A 25820-nucleotide genomic window follows, 5' to 3' on the forward strand; every position below is an offset into this window, starting at 1 on the left:
CATCCTCTGTGACTTCCCAGTTTAGGAGGGAAAATAATACAGGCACATTGGATGACTAGGACAAGTTAATACGTGATTAGTGCCAGGAAGGAAAGCCAAATAATGCCATGAAATTCAGGATTAGGAATGACATCATGGAAAAAGCGGCGTCTCCAACTGAGCCTTGGAGTACAGGCAGAATTTTATCAAAAGAAAGGAAAGGCATTCCAGGAATTCTATACAAAGGCAGGGCAGTGAAACGGGAGCTTTGGCAAAGGTGAGTTGCCTGGTTGGCCTGAAGCAGGGCTTCCCGAATATTTATATGCATCAGAACCACCAGGAAGGCTTGTAACTGGGCACCCATCCACCAGAGTTTGTGATTCAGGAGGTCTGTGCTGGGGGTCCAAGAACTTGCATTTCTAACAAGTTTCTGAGTGATGCTGATGGAGCTGGTCCAGGGTCCACAATGAGACTACTGAGTTGGTGTGACGGATCCATTAAGAAACCACAAGAAGATGAGGCAAAAGAAAATGTCTCATGCTTTAGATGTACTTCCTTATTAGCGTTTTTGGCTCTCTGCTATTTTTACCGTACTGTTTCATTTAAATTTCCTACATGCTAACTTTGTTTGTGCAACTGAAATAAAATTGCAGTATATTAAAAAAAAGAAAATGGCTCAGGCTTAAAAAATAATAGCTCATGGAGAGCCTTGGATGCCTCCCTAAGTCAACCAGCCTTTTTTTCAGCAAACCACAAAGGGAGCTATTTAATGTTTTGGAGCAGAAGAACAATATACAATGAAGCTTTGAAAAGATTAACTGACAGCTGGATGTGGGATGATTTACAGAACACTATTATCAAGAGTCACAGGTAAGAAGTAACACAGACCATAAGAGTGATGGTGGTCCTGGTGGGAATGGAAAAGAATGGAAGTGATGACTGACTGGCTCCAAGCAATGTGAAGTATGGCTCTTGGGGTGATAAATGATAGTTCCTACAGAACCTTCAATAAATCTAGCACAACATTTTGTACAGAATAGGCTCTTAATAAAGAGAGAAAGAAAGGGCATATTTAATGTTACTGCTTCCTCTGTCACTGTGAGAAGAACTTGAGAATGACAATCAGAATTTGTTCGCCAATGAAACGGTATACCTTTAAGTTTTGCATCTAGGAATATCTGAAACACATAAAATTCTTGACACAAAAGACTAGAGACATCCAGAAATAACCTAAAAACTTAAAATAACTTGCAGTTTAAAAAATATTGTTAATGCAGATACTATAATGTGTCTTTTTTGAAACTAAGCTTGAGCATGAGAATAAAAATTTTTTTTAAAAGATATTATCTGGGCTTCCCTGGTGGTGCAGTGGTTGAGGGTCCGCCTGCCGATGCAGGGGACACGGGTTCGTGCCCTGGTCTGGGAAGATCCCACATGCCGCAGAGCAGCTGGGCCCGTGAGCCATGGCCGCTGAGCCTGCGCGTCCGGAGCCTGTGCTCCGCAACGGGAGAGGGCACAGCAGTGAGAGGCCTGCGTATCGCAAAAAAAAAAAAAAAAAGATATTATCTTTTTCATTACTATGAATGAATGGTGTGAACACAGGAAAGATACAACTAAAAGGAGGGGGTGTGACCATTCTAATTACCATTCCACTAGATAGCCTTTTTTGCCTTTTGAACAGATTTGTAGGTGGCATGAAGCAAATTGTACGTTGAAATGCATGTACTCGAAACCAAAAGCTAGCCAGCTGCTCCAAATCAGCTATTGTTATCAATCTCACCTGCAAAACAACTTATCAAGCAGTTCACAGCTATCAAATGTTAAAATTCTCCAAACTTTATAGAAGAAGTGCTAAAGGAATCAGCTCTCTCCCTCTCCCCCTTTCACTGCTCCCACCCTCATGCCAGCATTTCAAATGACAGCAAAGTCCAGGAGACATCAGTCCTGTCAGACTCAATTTGTGTCTGTGCAAGCGTATCAGAGCCAACTGCTACATAATGACTCGATGCAATCACAGAGATGGAGATGTATGAAATGCTCTCTCAGGAAAGAGGTGATTTGGCTCTCCCCCTTCTCAACTGAAGTGCCATAAGAAGACTAAGTTCTTTCAAATGAACCTACAAATGTTACCTCTGACTTAAGAGTGATAGGATCTAGAAATGAATGCAGATGTGAACATACCTATTTTTACTTAAATGGGCTATGCCCTTGGCCGAGATATGACAAAAGGAGATCAGAGGTGTGAAGATAAAACCAATTCTAGATGTTCATTCTGGCCAATCTCCACTCTGTACCTTGTTTATTACATAGAAACTTTGCCAAAAGGAAAATGCTGGCTTGTGTATTAGTAAGGTGGAATTTGAATTTTGGAACAAAAATGGGCAGTAGATTTTTAAGAAAACATTTTCAGTGAAAATAATGTGGTCCAGCAGTTAAGACTCTGCACTCCCAATGCAGAGGGCCCGGGTTCGATCCCTGGTCAGGGAACTAGATCCCACAACGAAGAGCCTGCATGCCGCAAGTAAAAGAGCCCACATGCTGCAACTAAAGAAAAAAAACATCCCACATGCCACAACTAAAGATCCCACACTCCGAAATGAAGATCCCACGTGCCGCAACTAAGACCCGGTGCAGCTAAATAAATAAATAACGAATGCTTTTTTAAAAAAAAGGAAAAAAAAGAAAAGAATGAGGATGAATGAATGTTATAAGTAGTTTCCTGTAGTTTCCAAACTACAATGTTATAAGTAGTTCCCTACCCTAAAGAAAGGGTAGCCAAGCACGCTGCAATGAAAAGGGCAAGAAAGGGGGTTTGGAGATACTAAAAGTACCATGGTTTAGCTTACACCATAAATTATTCTGCATTTGTGCAATAGCCCTCAGCAGGGGTTAACTCCGCGATTTTTATATACCTTGCCCTTTGTGTCTTTTATTAACTGGGACTGGCAGATAAAACAACCATCTAGATGAGCTAAAAATACTATTTAAAACTCTCTGATTTCTTATTGCTCACAGCACAAAGATGTTAACAATAATTTTGCTGATTTCCAATCAGCTCAATATCTACTTTTCTATTTATGTACGTGTGGTTAGAGAAACTAACAGCTCAGAGGGCCAGTGTGTGCGATCTAATTTGAAATGAAACAAGAAAAATACACTTGCCCTGAGTCTTACATCACTGCTTCAAGTGATCTGATCAGCTGACACCTACCTCTTTATCTGCAATTTAACATTGGAACCCTTTTCTATAATAAGTACATTTATATTCAAACTGATATGAATGTTTAAAGATTGTTTTCAGCTTTCTGTATTGTTGGTGTTTCTGTAGATTATGTTAACATAAGAGAAAAAAAAAAAAAAGGCTTTTCTTTTTAAAAAGATATCCTACAAGTCCCTTAGAGAAATGAGTGACTGTAGGTTTTTTGCAGGAAATGTGCAAAACGAGCATGGAACATCTTGCCATCACCAGGAAGCAGGGAGGCTTTCAGAAACTACCAGGTTATATCCAAAAAGACAAGCCAAGGTGACGAGGCTTGGCTCCTACATCAGTCAAATGTAGGAAAATCTGAGTGGCAAAAAGAATCACAACTGCAATGAAATGGAACACATCACATTAAAATCCACAAGTTTGTAATCTTAAAAGTTATTTTTAAAAATTACATTGGTCAGTCTAGGAGAAAGTTAAAGAATCAAATCATTATTCTGAGAAGAGGGAGAGAAAGGGAAAGAACTAAGTTTTTTTCCGAAAAATCTCCATAAGTACATTAAAAAAATACTGCTTTCACTAGATATTATTTATCCCTATACATCTTGCTTCTTTCTGTCTTAAAATAACCCTATACTTTCAATTCTAGACATCTTAGAAGCAACAATATGGTAATGATATATATTTTTTTTCTTTTCTTTCTTTTTTTTTTTTTTTTGCGGTATGCGGCCTCTCACTGTTGCGGCCTCTCCCGTTGCCGAGCACAGGCTCCGGACGCGCAGGCTCAGCGGCCGTGGCTCACAGGCCCAGCCGCTCCGCGGTACGTGGGATCCTCCCGGACCGGGGCACGAACCCGTGTTCCCTGCATCGGCAGGCGGACTCTCAACCACTGCGCCACCAGGGAAGCCCCTGGTAGTGATATTTAACCTGAGCATATACCCATTAAGTTGGGGAGATGGTGTGGTAAGGAGGAAATCCCTAAATGCTGTGACTTCTTTTTATCAAACTCCCAAACCAATCAGGCCTCTATAAATCAACTAGAACAGATTTCCAACCATTTAAGAGAAAGAAAAAAAAAAAATTGTAGGGAGGATGTGCTACCAGGAAACTGATTTGTAAAAGAGACACAAGCAGGGCTGCTGTGGCCTGTAGTTTATAGCAAGCCCGGTAGAGACTTCTGAGGGCGCCCTGTGAGTTTCCTGTGGCTTCAGCACACAGTTACAGGGACACAAAAAGAAAAGAGAAAACACAAATCAACTTTCAACATTTCACTTATTCACAAGAATTTTCCAAGAGAAGACAGTCCCCTAAACAGTTTATCATGGCCTAGGACAAGAATCCTCCGGCACTATCCAATCAAACTTTCTGCAGGATAGAAAGATTCTTTATCTGCACTAATAACTGACCACCGTAAACACAGCTAGTATAACTGGGGAAGTAAACATTTTCCTGTATTTAAGTTTAAGTTTAAATAGCCCCATGAGGATAGTGGGTGCCCCACTGGACAGCAGAGACCATAGCTTCATTTTTCATCAGCACTGAAGAGCACAGCTATAAACAAAGCCTACGTTTTCCGGGTTGTAAACTGAAACAATCAGGTGGGAATCCTGAGTCCATGTAGTCCTTGGCTTCCAAATAATTAGACTCTAAGGGTTCACTGGGTTAGGTGAGGAAACCCACTTAAGCTCTGGGTCACTTACTTCCCCATCCCTGACCCTCACACTGCCAAAAACAATCATTTCATTGTTTCAAACTACTTCATAAAATGTGGGAGATCAATGAGTGGTCAAGTGTGTAACTGGAAAATGTCCAAACAGAAACATTGTAATTAAAAGGAAAAAAATGGGTATTTCATTATCACAGCCAGAAGAGCTGTATTCCCCACTTTGAAAAGTCCCTGTTTGGGATATAATAGAAATGGGAACTTTGACAGCAAAGAAACACCACATTTCATAGACGGGAAAGGCAAGGATACTTCTACACATCCATATGACATTATGTGTGTAATGCTTATGAAATGGCCATATTCAATTAATTAATATCAGTGAGGAATATGGACAGTACATTCTTAAAGACATGCAGCACCGAAAGCCTCGACTATGGAAAACAGTGCTGAGATTAAAAAAGGGCAATAGAAGAATGTCATTAAATTAAACAACACATCCAATATACCTCTGATTCTAAAGGCTACAAGGAATCTAAAGAATATAAGGAATTACTTTTATGAAATAAACTGAAAACTCCTTAAATTATACTCTTTCCCATAACAGCACATCATGTCAGAACTCTATTTTGCCCTAAACATGTTTTCATGACAATAAATTGGGAGAAAAAGAAAAACCCAGATGGGGTTTTATGAAATATTATGTATAAATACATAAAAATAACTCAATCATCTCATTTTTGGCTTAGGCTATGACTTAGTTTGAAGACAGCAGGTGACTGTAAGTACATGATAACTCTTTGGTGAAATCAACTGGATTATTAGAATAACTGAAGAGTAAAACAATGCCTATCAATATGGATACATTAAAGACTCTTCATATGTTTAGTTCTGATACAAAGAGAGAAAAGCCAATGGTCTGAGTTTTCTATAATTCACTTTTCAAATTACTGTTGGTAGAATCCCTGTAAGATTTCAAATAACTTTACATTTGAGGCACACATAAATATTAGTTACTTTCAGAAATGGCAAAATGACATTATTAACTTTGATCGTTTCTTTCTCCTTCAGGAAATAAAAATGAAGTATGCCATGAGAAATGAACAGATAGGGGGGAAAAAAACCCTCATCTCTCTGTCTACCTATTTTTTCCCTTACAAACAGAAATACAATTCTGATTTGCAAAGTAGGATAGCTTTAGAAGAAGCATCTAATGTCTTTAAGTGATTATTGCGTGTGATAACTTCTATCCAGTTTTATACAACACTAGTGGAAACTTGCAATGGAAGTTAAAATACACGTCTATTCAACATTTTAAAATTCATTTTGCGGAGAATTTACCACTCCCTTTAGCAATGATTACTTTTTTCCTTAAGATTATTTTTAAAACAAAGGGTCTTTTAATAATAGTATATAATAGTTTTTAAATACTTCATTACTATAGCTCAACAGAAACTGATTTTGCCTCTTCACAGGTGTTACATCTATAATTCCATCTTCAGAGTGATCAAAGCTCTAGACCAGTGGCTCCCAACTGAAAATGATTTTGCCCCTTCCCCAGCGGACAACTAGCAATGTCTGGAGACATGTTTGGTTGTCACGATGCAAGGGGAGTGCTAATGGCACCTAAGGGGTAGAGCCCAGGGATGCTGTTAAATATCCTACAGAATACAACACCACCCTCCACAGCAAAGAATTATCTGGACCAAAATGTCAACAGTGCCAAAGGTGGGAAACAATGTCCTAGAACAGTTCATTAATGTTGAAGAAAAAGTTTTAATTAAAAAAAAATGGGACTTTTCAAGGCCTGTTTCTAGTATATTATTTTCTAAATCCATCAATTTTCGGTGTTTCCAGTGCAGTTTTAGATTTGAATTTCTGGGTATGGAAGTCAAAACACTGTGGATGGCTCCCACAGTTCCCTTTTTGTCCTAAGCTAGAACTGAAGTTGGCTTGCCTTATGGGAAGGTCAGTTCACAGACTTAGATGACATAAACACTGTCACCAATTAAAAGGATGAATCTGTTAAATAGGGCAGAGACTGCACTGATGTCTGTCAGTGAATAGATGTAATTCCCATTCCTCATGATGGGAGCTTAGCTCTTCTCTGAGGGCACAGTCCCAGGATAGAAATATTCGGTTCCAAGGAATGTTCTTTCACTTCACTGTCAGCAACAGACAGCAAAATTGTGAGAGGTCATCATGAATGGCTGGGGAATGTGGAATTAAAGCATCTTCTCTTCATTTCCCCAGTGTTGTCCCCATGACTTATCCCATATCTCTGTGAAAACCTATAAACACCATACATAGTAGAGGAGAGTTAAGTTCTATGTGGAGAAACCAAATAAATGGTTATTAACCAAACAGAAACACAACCTAAAGAAAGGGTAGAGAGAAAAAATATCGATCATAGATATTCAATATACATTCTCCTCCTCTCTCACCCGGCATATTTATTTTCTCAGTTATATTGTACTCTTTATCGTTAGTGCCTTCTTCCCATCTACCCTTCTCCATGAATGAAACCAAAGATTGATAAAAAGCAGAAAAATTACAGATCATCTTGGGCAACCCCCTCATGTAACAGACAATGAAGTGAAAGGACATAATGAAATTAATAACCTCAGGACACACATCTGGTTAGTCTCAGGAGAGGTTTAGGTCCCAAACCAATTTTCTTTCTTGTACAGCATTCTGCTTCTATCATCTCTGACTTACTATAATGGAGATATCTAGCTTAGGTGAGGTCACGATTAATTCTAAAATGAGCACAATAAACAAAAGTTATCTTTTTTAATTGGCAAAGAAATAGTCTAAGGATTGGCCCAAATGAAGGGGGAAGAAAACCTTAAAAGTTAGGTAAAGGAAGTAAGGATGAGATGATCTCACTGAATAAAAGTATTTGAGAGTTGTCGTCCTAGATGGATAAATAATTCACAAATGAAAGTTTATCCCATGAGTCAAAAATTCTCCCAAAAGTCAATCTTTAACTTAGTAACCCATTATTATGTACTTGCATATCTTAGAGTCACAGAGTTTATAGGTGTGCTTAGAAATAGAAATGATTAACCAAAAATAGATTTTTAAAATTCTCACATATTAGTAATTGAATTAATAACATGCAAACACATGTTTATACCACCTTGAGGCACACTGACCTTGTATATTATTATCTAGTTCTTTTTTCATGGAGTTCTTTTCTCTTTCATCTAAATTTTAGCAAAAATACATGTTGGCTAATTGGGAGTAGGTAGGAATGCATTCGATGATGAATTCAGAGATATATAGGAGAGTTACCCAGGTGGAAAGATGCCAGCCAGAGTGTACTTTATTATAAAGTTGCTAAGGGCAACATGGCCATATTGAAAGAAGAAATGAAGACACACAATAGTTATTTTTCAAAAGCAGTGGCTTTTGAAAGTTATAAAGTGATTTGATAATAAAATATGAAAATTTCCTGCAGCAATAAAAGCACTAGGCATTTCCCATACCAAGATGTGTCAGTCTAGGAATGAAAACAAATCTATTTTTCCCATAGTCACTCTTTCAGAAAATATATTCGAGACCTCCGGAAAAAGGCTTTGTAAAATACTGTTATCTTGCGGACTTCCCTGGTGGCGCAGTGGTTAAGAATCTGCCTGCCAATGCAGGGGACACGGGTTTGAGCTCTGGTCCAGGAAGATCCCACATGCTGCAGAGCAACTAAGCCCGTGTGCCACAACTACTGAGCCTGCACTCTACATCCCGTAAGCCACAACTACTGATCCCTCGTGCCACAACTACTGAAGCCCACGAGCCTAGAGCCTGTACTCTGCAACAAAGAGAAGCCACCACAATGAGAAGCCTGCGCACCGCAACAAAGAGTAGCCCCTGCTTGCTGAGACTAGAGAAAGCCCACGCGCAGCAACGAAGACCCAGCGCAGCCAAAAAATAAATAAATAAATATTAAAAATAAAAATACTGTCGTCTTCATTATACCTCTATAAAATACTCAAACAAAATACACAGTGCAGATATCAAAAAAGGAGTTTAAAGTCATGAAAAGCCTAGTAGCAACTTTCTAAATACCAAACTTCCCAGATACCGATTGCAATCTCATTTGGCCCACATGACTAAAAGAAAAGGAAATGCCAAATAATAACATCAACCAAACTCCTCCTCGGCTGGATTTAGGCATCAACCGAAAGGCTTTTTGAAACACAGATTCTTATATTTTTAAGTACAGGGGTATCCAGGTACTAACATGCATAAGACCAAGCACAGGCTGGGGCTGGCGCTGGCGGGCAGAAGTGCAAGGACAATGGGGGTGTGGGGGGAGGGGCGTGACCCCTAACTATTATTTGGTGGGGATCAAGTCCCAAATTAACATGTTCACATTTTAGGGATTTCTCTACCTTTTGCGGTATGCTCAACCGTGTTTCCATCACAAACTGAATAGATGGGGCTTTGCTTCTATTATGTTTAATATTTTTTAATCATAGATTTAATCATGATGTGTTATCACATTACCTTGTAAAACATTTTTCAAAAGTTATGCTTTTAGAAATTGTGCTCACTTCCTCCACAGCAATTGTCTTTAGGGTCAGTACTTTCATAGCATAAATCTTCATCATTTTCAAACTTTGTATGTAGCGGTGGATACATCCCATACATAAATATGGTGTATACAGGCCATATACAAATATGGCCCATGTTGAAAAAATATACATATATATATATAATATATTCCTATTATACTACTAATGAACTAAATATATTGCCAAATACACAAAATTAGAAATTTTTAAAATGAGATAAAAATAAACAGACACAGGAGTCCTAGAATTTTTTCCTAGGCCATACCAATCATTGGAGGTCCACTGTCCTAGATATTCTGCAGTTTGAATATTTTTCACATACATTTCAGGTGACAGTAGATAAAACAGAAAACTTTTACTGATTGGTAGTTTGGTTTTGTCCGCCAACCCCCTTCTGGAGTCAAACACTTGCTGTAATCACCACATGTTAAAGTCGCCATGTGACGGCTGATGTCAACATGATGTAACACACAGAGGAGAAAAGAGACTGTTGTTGTTTGAGATTTTCATACAATGTCCTCATTTTATCATTGTAAACCATCCACATGAAAGCTAGAACAACTTTACACATCAACTGTGTTTTTGTTTTAAAAATAAATTCTTTCATTCTTCGGCTCCATGAATATTCTTGAATACCAGGCGCAGTGATCCATACGAGAGACATAACAGTGTACAAGACAGCAAGGTCCCTGATACATTCGGGTGAGGGGAGATAGAAAAACACAAGCAGTTTTTTAAAAAGTGAAGTGGTGAGTGCTATAAAGAAAACAAGGTAATGGGGGAGGGGAGAGGAAGTTTTAGATATGGTGGCAGGGAAGGGCCCTGAACGGGTGGGGTGCAAGCCTGAACTTGGATGTCAATGACAAGACATTCTGAAGAAGACCTTTCCAGGCCAAGCGGCAGACCGCCCAGGGCAGAGGCTTGGAGGCGGGACTGAGCTTGGTGTTTCTGGAGCTCAGGGAGCCAGACTGAGAGAAGTATGCATAAGCTGGGAAATCAAGATGGACCCAGATTGCACACGGCCGGCAGGCTACACTGCAGAAATTGGATTTCATCCGCAATGCAATGGGAAGGCAAAGGAGGGCTTTATACTATGGAGTGGCATGGTCTGATTTATATTCAGACAACTTCTCCAGTGGTTGTGCGTCAATGGTTTTAAAAATGTAAATCTCCCTCTACCACCCACCCTGCCCCACGTCTCTGTAGAGACTTCCAATCCATTTATTTGGACATAGCCATTGTACGGTGTTGTAAAGTCTTTGACCCTTTATGAAAGTTTCCCAGTTTCATTTTCAAGGATCCTATGGCAGTCTCCCCTTCCTAAGTGCTATTTAAAACAATCAGAGAGAATGTGTTGCTTTTTAATGTTTTAAATTGTTTTCTGTTCCCATATAATAACAGACCCTAGGAAACCAAATGAGTTTTCTTCTTTGTCCCAGGGCTCCCCACTGGAGAATTTTAACACACTAGAAATTTTACTTGAAAAGTTAAGTGCCTGATGCTAGTTCTCATTTGCATTCCTAAAAACTAGAGGAAAAAAAAAAATCTGCTTTCATGTACAAAGAAACGGTGGGCACACCGGATCTCCGTGGTCACACTTTTAAATCTGTGATTCCAAAAAGGCTTTCTACACATACTTTAGGATAAAAAAAGTTTCTTAAGTTTGATACATCAAAGTCTTGTTTTGACCCTTTTAAGCCTTGTAATGGTAGCACTGATACTAATACCCAATAGTACAATGGCATTCAGACTATTAGAAAACACAGCCTTTCCAATAATTGAAAAATCTTTTCTTCCAGGATTTAGAAGCCAGGTCCCACTGTGAGTCAATTGCTGGCTAGCTTCCCAAATTACCTTCTCACTCTTAGTTATCTTTTACACTTCATCCCTTAGTCTTCACTCCAGGATTTCCTCCATTATGAAAGCAAGGCTTTTAACACCCCAACATGAGGTCATTTAAGTCCTTACTTTTTCTTATTAGTTACCTAAAGAAGCTGGAAACTGCCAGTATTTAATGCCTGGCTTAAAAACACAACACAGAGTACTATAGTTTGTTATATGGAGGGTGTACAAGGTGACCCAAAAAAGCCACCTTCTTAAGCATCTCAAGAGGAGGAGTCTATCGCCCGCTGGTTAGCCTCATCACTAGCCTTGGCCAACAGAACAGGGGAGAAGCAACACTGTGTGCATTGACCCTGAGCCTCAAGAAGCCCAAGAAACTTCAGGAAGCAGCTTTGCAGGCTCTCTTCCATTTGCTGATCTTGGGTCCCCTGTCACCACCACCATTTGAATAAGCCAAAGCTAGTCTGGTGGAGGATGAGAGATCACGTGGAACGAAGACGAGCCACCCAGCTGAGCTATCTTAGACCAGTCATTCCCCACAGGACCCGGCAGGAGACTACAGACTCATGAGTAAGCCCAGCACGACCCACAGCAGCTGAACCACCTCGCTGAACCCAGTCCAAACTGCCAACCCAGAGTATCGTGAAATAAATAAATGGATGCTGGATTAAGCTACTAAGTTTTGCGATGGTTTGGTATATAGCAAAAGCTAATGACATCAAGGGGTTAAATATTTATCGCATCTACTCTCAAAGATTTTTTTTTAAATGTGTGTTCTGTTCAGTACTTTACCACACTTTACAGACAGGTAGGCAACTTGGCTTCTTTTGGCTACAACTGATTTATTTTGGTCCTCTTCTGACAGCAATCAACTAGTAAAATCACTGTCATTAGCTTTCAGAGTTTTTACGTAGTATATTGTTCCGAGATTTAGGAAAATTAGTAAATTGGAACTATTCGTACCTCTTTGCCCCTTCTTCCAATTGTAAATATTTTCTGCCACATAGCTCAGAGGGAGCAAAACTGTTTTAAAATGCCTTTAACCACTAGCGAAAACCCCATAGCATAATGTGCCTTCCTGGTGATATAACTGAAGTGACGTATGTGTCTGAGATCTCAATTGATCTTACCAAGTGTACTGACAAGTAGTATTTAGCATGATTTTATCTCCATAGAAGCTATTTTCCTTAAGGAGTTTCTGCTCAGGGATGAAGCCCACAATTCAAGTTAGGTTAATAAGTGAAATTTTCACTCAAGTTTTTTAAAGGAATGCCATTTTAAACAGTCAGTGTGTTCCTCAGGTCAGTTTCTGACTGCATACTGGATATGTCTGTCCTTGGATAAGAACTAGTCAACTTTACTAGTTACTATCAATAGAATGTGTAAAAAGTGAGGAGAAATGATGAATATTAAAATTAATAAAAGAATTTAGCAAGGCTGCTGAATATGTGGTCACTATCAAAAAATTGGCTGTATTATATACTCACAATTAGAAAATAAACATTGAAAAATAGGCCACGTACAACAGCATCAAAAATATTTTTAAAATCTAGAAATAAATGTAACAAAAGTTGACAAGATTTCTATGCAGAAAATTACACAGCATTAGTAATCAATAAGATGATATAAATAAATGGACAATCATAATATGGTTTGAAAGACTCATTATTGTAAAGATGTTATTTTTTTCCAAGTCGATCAATGAATTCAATGAAATCCCAATATAAATTTCAACTTGTTTTTCTTAAGAAATAGAAAATTTGATTTCAGAATTTATAAGAAAGTGCAAAGAACCAAGAATAGGCAAGGCAATCTGTTAGAAGAACAAATGTTGAGGGACTACCTATTGAAGGTAATCATACCAGTTACTTATTAAAAGACTTATTACAAAGCCACAGAAATTAAGACAGTGAAGTATTGGCTCAAGGACAAAGGGACCAGTGAAGCAGAATAATAACTCTAGAAACATATCCACCTGCATTCAGGCAACTGACTTATAAACAACTGTGTCCCTGTAATGCAGTGGCAAAGAATAATCTTTTCAGTTCATAGAACTGAGTCAAGTGATTATATGAATAATAACATATATTGACCCCCTACCTCACACCATATACAAAATCAACTCCACATAAATTAGAGACCTAAATGTGAAAGATAAACAGTAATTCGTATGGAAAATAACACAGAAAAATATCTTTGTAACCCTGGCATAGGCAAAAATTTCTGAAACAAGGCAAAGTAATAACAATAAAGATTAGTAAATTGGAATTAATTAATTAAAGATGTGTGTTCATCCAAAGACATTATTAGGAAAGGTCATTCCACAGAGTGGAAGAAGATATTTGCAAAACACATATCCACCACAGGTCTGATACTATCTATTCATTCTACTATCTGCCTTTTGGGGGAGACGGTGGAGGCAAAAGCCTTGAACAGACAATTGACAAAGAAAAAAGTCAAATAGCCACAAAACATACAAAAAGATGCTCCACAATGTTAGTCATTGGAGAAACACAAATTAATATCACAGTGAGAAACCACAACACACTCACCAGAATATTTAAAGTTAGAAATTGAACAACACAGGTTGGCAAGGTAGTGGAGCAAATGAGCACTCATATACTGCTGGTGGGAATGCAAACTGGTAGAACCCCTCTGAAAAAGTATTTTGTAGTACTTAATAAAACTAAATGTACACCCATGCGGAGAAAGCAGAATGGCTCCTAGGTCCAGGAGAAGCAGTATAGCCCAAAGACTGGGGCAGAGACAGTCAAGGGACCAGAGCTCTAGACATGCTTTAGTCCTCACTTTCATATTCACCTTGGCCAAATCGTTCCCTTTCTCTGCCTCAGTTTCCTTAGTTGCTTTATTTTATAGCCTGTATTACCTTCAACATATCATATAATGTATTTATTATGTTAATCACTTATTGTCCTCATCCTCAATAGTATCCACAAGAATAAGGTTTTTAAAACCATGTTAAATATTCATGACTTATGTGAAAGTACATATATGAAATATGTACAGGATAAGCTTATTTTGCAAGAAACATCAAAAAATACAGCAAACCCATCTGCAGTTTTTCCCAGCTCACAGGGTGATGGTGATGGAAGTGACTATGGTAGAGGCACTGGCTCTTTGTTTGGTAGCTATACTGACTCTTTGTTCTTTGACGGGCACAGTACTGGGTTACTCAAAGGTAGGTTTTACAAAGCCCTAGAGTTGTAGTCTTAATTAGAAATTACTGTCCAGACTCCAAGCTTATTTAGGTCCTTCCAAAGCATGTACATATAAACAGGTAAGTAAAAGGAAGTAAAAATCGTCAAAATAATAACCTGATTTCACAGCACATTCTTTCTTTCTTTTCCTTATATATAACAGTTAGGAAGAAACTTGTTTAATGATAAAGTCAATGAGTTAAAATATGGTTCTGAAGAATCTATAAACAAATATTTATTCAATGTCAACTCTCTGTATCTGACATCCTGCTAATACATGTCAGACACAAAGAAGATTAGACAAGGGCAATGCCTCTTAAAACTGTACTGTCTATTTGGAAATACAGGAATGTAAAAATTAGAAAAGCATGATAATATGTTAAAAACCAAATAAATGGTCTGAATAATAAATACCCATATATGTTTACAGGAGTGATGCATATGATCTCAGTGGTCAGGAAAGATCTTATTAACTTGGTGGTAGTTGACAGACCTTGAAGAATACGTAGAATCTTGATTTGAGAGGAATACAAGGCACTTCACTAATAAGCATAAGATTTAGAGGTTGATATGTTCAAAATATTTTTAGGAACCAATAAATTGGCCATTGTATATATATACCATAGCTTTCGTATGACAAGGAATCAAGATATGGGTAAAGCCAGTTTATGGTAGGATTTTAAGGCAAGCTGAGTTGATCCTGCATGGCAGTAAACCTCAACCCTCAGCAGAAAAAGGAGAGACAAAGTTGGAGTTATATTCTCTCGGAGTGTGCATATAAACCTCAAATGTGTTAAAGGGAACAAGTCAGAACTCTGCCCATAGCAATGGCTGCCTTTTGGATATTAGTGAATGAGGTAAAGAATAAATCATAATACTGCATTCCAAAACTACTTATTCAAGTGACACTACCGCCATGATAATATAATCCCAATTTTGTCCTAAACGGCATTAGACATTTCTGATTTCCTGGGGAACGATATCCATGTAAAACACATGACATCCATTTTACAGTCTGAAATCTTGATCCCACAGAAGCAGTCTAGTGCTTGGGCTAAGCGGGTGTTACTTTCCTCACTTTGTCATTATCTTATTTCAAGAAGGCTCTAGAGACAATCCCTGACATCTCCATGCTTTGACTTCCATCTGTGTGAAATGAAATAATGACTGTCTCCATCCTACCTCATCAAAATCAATGAGCAACAAAAGCACATTAAAATCAGGGATGCAGGAAGGATTTGAAGGAAAAAGCTTCTGTCCACTGTCATTAAAAACAAAACAAAATTTAGCCAGCCTTTATCAACTGGGGTTCCAAGAGATAATTATGCCCTATAGACTGTAAATTGAATGATTCTTTTTCAATTCTCCCAAGGATGTTGTAAAGCTGGTACCATTCTGAATGCACGGGCCAGGAATTAATTCATTACATAACGGTAGATGCCTTAGATCATTAGCGCTGAATTTTCTCGTGAACTCAGGATAAGAAGAGCTGACACTGTATGTTATACACAAATTAAGCTAGGGTATTTGATGTTGTTTTATTTAAGAAAAAAATGCTCTATGTCTATGGCCCTGTAGATCCAAAGCCTCACCATATTCTAAAGAAAAATAAAATAACCTGGAGTCATGCTAAAATGAATGGCCCATAAATTTAGGGATGTTACATAGAAGTAACAGAGAAGGAAGAAAAAGAGTAAATGCTGCCATACTTTACTGTTTACAAAACGCTTTTTGAAGAGAATTTCTGACTTAATACCTAATATTTATGTAGCTTATTTAAAATTCTACAAAATGTGCTTCTGCAAGACAAACATTCTTCTTCCTGATTTAGAGATGGGGACAATGAGACCCAGGAAAAATAACCTTCCTAACATCTAAGGCTGGTGTGAAGCAGAGGCTCAATTTCAAGTAAGTTTAATTACAAGAGAAAGCGGCTCCTTTTGTAGCCATTTAATTTCACAAAAGCCCCTCAAAGTAGGATTAATGTTCATGGCAGATGAGAAAATGATTTCAGGGGAGTAACCAGTGTCTGGCCCCAAAGCTCAGTGCTATCAAGTTTCTGACTACAAATCTTATATAACCTGCCAAGCCATGGCTGAGAGAAAAAGCACAAAGTAGACCAAAATGGCTACTCTGGGTTGAAGTGTGTTCTTGGGAAAGTTTACAATCTCCCAAATTTCAGAATGTGACCTAATCTGTAGATGGGGGTCTTTATAGAGGTCATTGGGTGGGCTCTAATCCAATATAACTGGCATCCGTATAGGAAGAGGAAATTTGGATACACACACACACAGAGGGAAGACAATGTAAAGACAGAGAGAAGATGACGATCTACAAGCCAAGGAGAGAGGCCTGGGACAGATCCTTCCCTAACAGCCCTCAGAAGAAACCAGCCCTGCTGACACCTTGGACTTCCAGCCTCTAGAACTTTGAGACAATTTCTGTTATTTAAGCCATTTGGTTTGTGGTACTAAGTCATGGCAGCCCTAGAAAACTGACCAAAACAGAATTAAAATTAAAAAGTTATTGGTTCAAAATCCAAAAACCAGTTTAAGTGCAAAATGAATTTTTCTGTAAATTTGTAACATACATGCTTCTGAGGCTATTAAAGCTTAAAAATGCACTAAGTCTTTTAGAACACCTTTTCTAAGGAAATAAAATAAAACCTCATTATTGTTTTGGTAAAAAAGACATTGGATCTACACTATTATAGGGTTAAGTATTTTGACGTATTCACTCTATGGTAAATGCTAACATACATGTTTTATAGTGATATTCTGATTCTTCAAAAATTATAATTATACATCATATGAGTAACTAAGTATGTGTAATATTATGGAATGCCTATATATTTAAACTTCAGCAGGTTCTCATTAGTTTATTAATCAATACGTATCCCTTTAGGGAGATACATTAAACAGTTCTATTTTCAAATTGTCTACTTAATTCCACAAAGGTAATTCTACATACTGTATCAAGAATCTAACGTAGTGATTATTTATAATTTTTAAACTTAAATAAGCTGAACATTCTCCTTTTTCCAAGTAACTGTATACTTTTTAGCAAGAAGATACTATCTGCTAACCTCATTATATTCTGAGTTCCATGGTACCTTTTAATTGAGAAGAGCACAATACAGTTATTTTTGAAGGACAGGACAATAACAAAATGATAATGAATAAGGTCTATTTCATTTGATGTTTTTTGGGATGGTCTTTCCATAGGTTCATTAATAAAAGAGACACATGGAAAAATGCCCAGTAAGTGTTAGGTAATGCAATTATTATTAAATCAATTTGTTAAAGTACTTCATGTTCAAGTTAGTATTAAATATAAAAAGACTAAGAATTATACTATTCAGTGGATTGTACACTATTTTTAATTAATTGTATTTGTTTTTTCTGTCCAAATGTTTGAAAACTATATATGTACTTAAGAATATGTCCTAGGTATCAGTCCCTTAATTAATTTTGCCAAGGAGGTGATAGCTTTTTCAACCAATATTGTCCAAGTACATTTTTTTTAATTCACCTATTTCGTTCATCTACCTCACCCCTCTCCCCTCTAGCAACCACCTGTATGTTCTCATAGCTCTGCTTCTTATGAATGTTAGTATCCAAAATGCTGAAAGTGAGAAATCCTTAGTGTGCATGTGTATGTTTCACGGGGGGTGCTTAGACTGGCTGGTGGAGTGATCACTGCGATACTTAATGGCAATATACATCTCCCTTTGATGTTTGTGTGAGCTTGAAAAACGCAATGGCCTTTCAGGTGATTGTTCTTGGTGGTCCGGCTTCCCACTAGAAAAAAAATGATTTTATTTGGTACAAATAAAGTAGAAAATAAGGTAGAAAATGGTACTATACTTTCTTGCTAACAGAAATTATAAATTTTGAAAATGTGACTAGCTTCACTTTTATTTCTAGTGAGTAACACATAGGTTTTTTTTTATGTTTTACTTCATGAATGGATCATTTAATATTTAGTCCTTCCTCACTAAAAGGGGTTATAATTTGGAAAAACAAAGGCATCAAGCTTTTACATCTCCTGTGTCAGCAGTTGCTTGTAGGAAGAAACTTCAGGTAGGAAGGTAAAAAAGAAAAGACAAGCTGATTTCATTTATTTGCCGAAGAAGCAAGTGATCTTAGATTTAAAGGATTTAAGCTATAAACTCTTAATAAATGGAGATAAACAGAGCTGTTCTTTCTATCCCAATAAGGCAAATATGCAATTATCAAGTTATTGAATATATGTGGATAGGAAACAGTAACTTGAAGATGCTAGCTGTAAAAAGTGTCCAAGAAACTTTAGGAGAATTAAAAGAAAAAAACAACAAACACTAGTGGTTAAAGAATAATCTAGTGAAGCACATTGTCACTGACAAACTTAAAATTGTAAGACTTCTATCTTTTTCACTATCAATGACATTTTTTTGTATGACACTTTTCATAAAGCTATGTGTCACGTGATATTGTTACTGTTTGTAATAACTATGGATGGAGAGGCCAATCAAACTATAGGAGAAGGGACATCAATCAAGATGCTGGAGGAAGAGGACGTGGAACTCACCTCCTCCTATGAACACAACAAAAATATATCTACATGTGGAACCATTCTCACTGAAAACAAACTGGAAACGGGCAGAAGGACTTCTATACAACAAAGGCTGTATGAAAGATACATATGTCATTGGGTAGGAAAGAAAGGAAAGCGATTGGGTTGCCCTGGGAGAGGACTCAGAGGAAAAGGAGGATTCATGGGTGGACATGTGCCCTGGGTAGTGAGGGGTGAGAGCCAGAGAATGGGTACCCCAGTCCTGGCATCCTATGCGGGTAGTTAAGCCTCACTGGCGAGTTGGAGGACCGCTGGAACTAACAAGGGTCTATGGGGAGCCAGGGCTCTGCTCATGAGTTGCACACATGCACAGTCTCGACCATGAGGCAGGGTGGACAGAGGTCTGCTCTACTGGCTGCCAGGTTTCCAGCTACCACCTCAGTACACCCCTAGTCCAATCCAAATGAACACTCCATTCCCGCTCATGCCACACCACAGTGCAGCACAGGATCTGGGAGCCATGACCAGGGAGGAGACTCCACTGTGGGATGCAAACAGGACCTGATCCCAGGACAGAGTCTGAAGGAGGGGGTGGTCAGCGGCCGTTGTTGGTGCTTTTTCAGGCAGCACATTAGAAGCAGACCAGCTCTCTGATGACAGTCGCTCTGCCACAGCTCATCTGCTGATAAATGAGGAGAGTCCATGGGGACTCCATCTGCCCTGTGGTGTGGCTCCACAACAGCACAAGGATAGCAGAGGCTGGGGGAAGTGATCAGCTGTAAGGGACAAAGGAGACCTGAACCTGAGGCTGTGTCTGAACAGAGCAAGAGAAACAGTTTCCTTCCTCAAGACGGAAATAGATATCCAGGTACAGGAAACACAGAGGGTCCCAAACAAGATGAACCCAAAGGACGCACACCAAGACATATCATAATTGAAATGGTAATACTTAAGTTAAAGAGAGAATTCTAAAGGCAGCAAGAGGAAAACAGAGTCATATACGAGGAATTCCCATAACATTATCAAATGGTTTCTCTGCAGAAACTTTGTAGGCCAGAAGGGAGTGTCATGATATATTCAAAGTGCCGAGAGGGAAAAACTTTCAACCTAGGATACTCTACCCAGTGAGATGACCACTTACGATAGAAAGAGAAATAAAGAACTTCTCAGAAAAGTAAGATCTAAGAGTTCATCAATATTAAACCTACCCTCAAAGAAGTGTTAAAGGATCTGCTCTAATTGGAAAAGGAGTAAGAATCTATAGAAAGGGAAAGTCCCACTAGGAAGGGCAAATAACGTATTATAGACTGAGAATCAACATAGGCAGAACACTCTTTGACAAAATCGTAGCAATACTTTTATTTTTTGGATCTGTCTCCTAAGGCAAAGGAAACAAAAGCAGAACTATACAAATGGGACCTAATTAAACTTAAAAGCTTTTACACAGCAAAGGAAACCATCAACAAAACAAAAAGACAACCTATGGAATGGGAGAAAATATTTGCAAATAATATGACCAACAAGGGGTTAATATTCAAAAAGTATAAAGAGCTGATACAACTCATTATCAAAAAACCAAACAACCCAATGATAATATGGTCTAAAGACCTGAACAGACATTTTTCCAGAGACATACAGATGACAACAGGTACATGAAAAGATGTTCAACATCGCTAATTATAAGAGAAATGCAAATCAAAACTACAATGAGATACCACCTCACATGTCAGAATGGCCATCATCAAAAAGTTTACAAATAACACACGTTGGCAAGGATGTGGAGAAAAGGGAACCTTTGTGCACTGTTGGTGGGAGTGTACATTGGTGCAGCCACTATGAAAAACAGTATGGAGTTTCCTCAAAAAGCTAAAAATAGAGTTACCATATTATACAGCAATTCCACTCCTGAGTATATATCCAGGAAAAAAACTAATTTGAAAAGATAAATGCACCCCAATGTTCATACCAACGCTATTTATAATAGCCGAGATATGGAAGCAACTCAAATGTCCATCAACAGACACGTGAATAAAGAAGATACACAGAAACACACACACACACAGAGGAATATTACTCAGCTATAAGAAAGAATGAGATTCTGTCATTTCCAGCAACATGGATGTACCCAGAGAATATTATGCTTAGTGGAATAAGTCAGACAGAGAAAGACAAATGCAAATACTATGATGTCACTTATATGTAGAATATAAAAAATAAAACAAATGAATGTATATACAAAATAGAAACAGAATTACAGATATAGAAAAAAAACTAGTGATTACCAGTGAGGAGAGGGAAGGGGGGAGGGGCAAGATAGGGGTGCGGGATAAAGAGATACAAATTACTATGTATAAAACAGGTAAGCAACAAAGATATATTGTAAAGCACAAGGAAATTATACCATTATCTTATAATAGCTTTTAATGGAGTATAATCTGTAAAAATACTGAATCACTATGCTGCACACCTGAAATTAATATAATACTGTAAATGAACTATACTTCAAAAGAAAAAAATAATTATAGGAGAGACGCTCCTTCATAGGATTTTTTTTTTTTTTTTCTTCATAGGATTTTAAACCCCAAAGTTACTACACAAAAATTGGCAGGTGCAAGGTTAGCTGAAAAGAGCTAAAATAGATCTCCTAAGGATCTACAATCCTAAGAACATATAGCTAATCACTCAATGCAAATCTCATTTACACAGAAACACAGACAAGTAATAATACTATTAACAATAATCATGGTACAAGGAAAATAAATGAAAAGATAAAGGCTTCTCAAAAAAAATGGAAAAAGGAAACCTAAGGACAAAATAATTTTAAAGATCACTAAATTCTGCCACTGTAGTGGAAGAAGAGAGAAGCAATTATAAAGTCTGAGTTTTAAATATCTTTACAAAGTAGCATAAGAGTGGGAACATTTTCCATTTATCCCTTTCTTCTCTAGTTAGCTATAAGCCATGGTCCCAGATGCACCATTAACAAATGAATCAGAGGGTCAAATGAACCCAGATGCACAATTTAAGTACGTGAAAAATACCTACCAGGGGCAAAAAGTGAGTAGGAAGAATAAGACTGAAGACTATATCTAACTGTTTTAATGTCCTAAACTACAGAATATCTACGTCCTCCTGCCTGTCTGCCTGTCTATCTATCTGTAACTCTATAGTAAAATCTCTGAGGAAAGCTTTCCCAAACTGAATTAAATATATCAGTGGAATTCACAGTTACACTTTTTTGGCATTCGCTAGAACTTTATCACCTCAAATCTTCATTGAGGCAAGAGAGATTTAGGTTTAAACACTAAAATGAGATTGACTTTTTGGAATTTTATTTTCCTGCTGAGAGTACAAAATAAGCACCGTTACTGTTGGGACTATCAGTAAAAGTGTACATATTACTTTCATGGGAATTCTTAAACCCTTAGAGAAATCAGCTATGTTGACAGATATATATTTACTATCAAAATAATCACTGCTCCTTAGCATAAATCATTTATTATTTTTCTAATTTAATCCAATTCCTTGCGTTTTCCTTAAATATACTATTAAATAAATAATTTGCTCCTCAACAGCATTTCTCTGGCCTAGAGGAAAGAAAGCAATACAGACTAACCTATCATGTCTCCAGAGAACACGCTCCTTCAACAGAAAACCTCTTTCAAAATTAATGGCCTGCTACAGCATGACGAGTGTTCAGGAAAGGAAATATTTACGGTTTTTCTCCTAACTTTTGACCCTTGAAATTAAGAGCACTTTCTCCACCTCCTCTGTTCCAGTTAACCCATAGGAAAAATGTCTCTCTTTATGGCAGGGAGAAATTTTTATGATACCCAGAGATACAGCTATATATAAGTGATCCAATACAAAGCTTCCCCTAAAGAGTTGCGTCCCAATGGTGAGAAAAATCACAGAATGCCTTGGGACAAAGGGTCACTGGACTTTGCCACGTACACTTATCCCCAAGCATAAAACAAAGGTACTTTCCAGAGTGACACTGAAACGCCCAGAAAAGTCGGCTTGTCCAATGGGCCTTCATTGTTAATAACCAGCCTGAGGGTTCCGGAATGCTCAAGATTCTGGCCCAGATAGATACACAGATGCCAGCAGTAGGCACCAATCAAATCAGGCTTCCTAGACATTCTGCGAAATAAAGATGGTTCCAGCTAGGTAAGATCTACAGGAGAAAAACATACTTTCTCTCTGTTTTTACTCGTTATCTTCAAGACAGCAGAGCAGACTGTACCACAATCAAATCACAGAACTCCAGTCATAAATAATAGTGGCAATAACAATGCATTGGTATACTACTATATGTTATACATAGTATAAATGCAATATCATAGACAATATAATGCATTGCTCTAAATATCATTTTTGTTATAAAGTTAAAAAAGACAGCACACTTGAGAGAGAGAGAGGTGTTCTCAAAAAAAAAAAAGATGGCAGGCCAGTGAAACTGATTTCAGACTCTGGCCTCTAGAACTGTGGGAGAATAATTTTCTGTTGTTTTAAGCCCCCAAGTTTATAGTAATTTGTAACAACAGCCACGGGTGATTAATACATCATACTTAAATCCTCACTGCTATGGCTATATATTGTTTCCAAGTTGCAAATTAAAAAACTGTTTGCAGGCTTCCCTGGTGGTGCAGTGGTTAAGAATCCACCTGGCAATGCAGGGGACACGGGTTCAAGCCCTGGTCTGGGAAGATGCCCCATGCCGCGGAGCAACTAAGCCCGCGAGCCACAGCTACTGAGCCCATGCACCACAACTACTGAAGCCTGTGCGCCTAGAGCCCGCGCTCCGCAACAAGAGAAGCCACCACCATGAGAAGCCCGCACGCACCACAGCGAAGAGTAGACCCCATCCACCACAACTAGAGAGCCGGCACGCAGCAATGAAGACAAAACGCAGCCAAAAGATAAATTAAAACAAGCAAACAAAAAAACTATTTGCGTTAAGTATATAAACAGTGGTTACAGAAAAAAACAAATTAACTTCATTTTAAAGACAAAAAGATTAGGCACCATCTTTTTACAGAATTTTTATGCTTCTGAAAGCATTCCTTTTTTTACTAGGGGATGATCATAAGTTACCACTCTATAGTATGTCAAAGAAAAATTTCTCATCAAAAATGAGACCATAAGCACAAAGACAGTAATCATACCCGTCTCATAAAATGCCACAAAACACATTTTCTTTTCTTAAATTCCTTCTTTTAAGTTCACCTATATATAGTAAATTCAAGGCTGAACTATTTTCTCTTGATAACTTATTGTAGGAAAGCTAATGCTTTCTAAATGTCACAGTTTGAGGATTCATTAAAAAATATTGGGGGATTTTTTTTTAATAATAAAATGCAAATATTAAAAGTGAAGGGAGTGTTAATTACTTGAAAGTGTGAAATTATTTGCAGTATTTAAAACAAAATTAAGAACACTATAACTCTAATTATTTCAGGAATGAAGTCAAATCTTAGTCCTCCATGTTTGCTGGGCATATGGCATTACATTAGGCATGGCACATATGTGAAACATGTTTTTTCTTCTTCCGACTCTACATATTTTACTGTGATGTAAGCCATATGTTTCATTACAAAGGGTGGTATGAAAAGGCTATTCCAAGAGAGGCAAACTCTTGATTCAGAGATCAGTAATATAGAAAGGCTTCTTCATTAAAAACACATTATTGTTTTGCTTCAAGGCATTTACCTTATGTTCCCAGTAACACCCTGACAGTTTAGAGATTAAAAACATCTGGATTTAGGCATTAAGATTTTAGGGATCATGGGTCTGATGCTAAAAATACAGACCATTATAGAATACTCAAAATAATGGGCTGTTTGGTGAAGAGAGAGATCATGTGGTGAATAAATTAATATATAATCATTTCATGATTAAACACATCTCATGATTGAGCATGAGGACACACAGGTTAAAAATTTCAGTGCCTAGGGGCTTCCCTGGTGGCGCAGTGGTTCAGAGTCTGCCTGCCGATGCAGGGGACACGGGTTCGTGCCCCGGTCCGGGAAGATCCCACATGCCGCGGAGCGGCTGGGCCTGTGAGCCATGGCCGCTGGGCCTGCGCGTCCAGAGCCTGTGCTCCGCAACGGGAGAGGCCGCAACAGTGAGAGGCCCACGTACCACAAAAAAAAAAAAAAAAGAAATTTCAGTGCCTATATTATCCCTTGTAAACTAGGCAACCTCTAAGATATTGCTAAGCTACTATGTTAATTTTACAAGTTAATTTTAGTTGTGTGGTGATGATCAATGATAATTATCTAGCTTCCTTTTAGGGCCAAGAGGTAAAAGAAAATGCCCTCTGAGCTAAAATTATGAATCTCATGCTCACCAAATGCTAAATAAAGTTTAAATGCATGTGTGGGGGTTTAAAGATATCCACAAACTCTTTTCTACTCCTCCCCTCAAGAGACGGGGCACAGTTCTACTCCCTTTGAGAGTGGGCTGGACTTAGTGACTCACTTCTAGCAAACAGATTATAAAAGAGGTGATGGGATGACACTTCCAAGATAAAGTTATATAAAGACTATGACTTCGAACTTGGGTGTACGTTCAAGCGCTTGCTCTGTCTCTTTCTCTTTCTCTTTCTCTCTTTCTCTCTCAAATCACCCTCTCTAGAGGAAGCCAGTCACCATGTTCCAAGGACTCAGCCTTTGGAGAGACCCACATGATGAGGAACCAAGGCTTGTTAGCAACACTGTGTGTGAGCTTGGAAGCAGATATTCTTAGTACCAACAATGGCCACGTGAACGAACCTCGAA

The 25820-nt window shown here is 38.0% G+C and overlaps 1 protein-coding gene across 8 annotated transcripts in view; it reads right to left on the minus strand.

Moving 5' to 3' along the window:
• PTPRD (protein tyrosine phosphatase receptor type D) overlaps nt 1-25820 on the minus strand; it is a 1004024-nt gene that overhangs the window by 419238 nt on the left and 558966 nt on the right. The gene's annotated exons all lie outside the window — the stretch shown is intronic.

Source organism: Neophocaena asiaeorientalis, unplaced genomic scaffold (genome assembly GCF_003031525.2).
Source record: "Neophocaena asiaeorientalis asiaeorientalis breed wild unplaced genomic scaffold, Neophocaena_asiaeorientalis_V1.1 scaffold256, whole genome shotgun sequence".
In the NCBI taxonomy this organism is placed as follows: domain Eukaryota; kingdom Metazoa; phylum Chordata; class Mammalia; order Artiodactyla; family Phocoenidae; genus Neophocaena; species Neophocaena asiaeorientalis.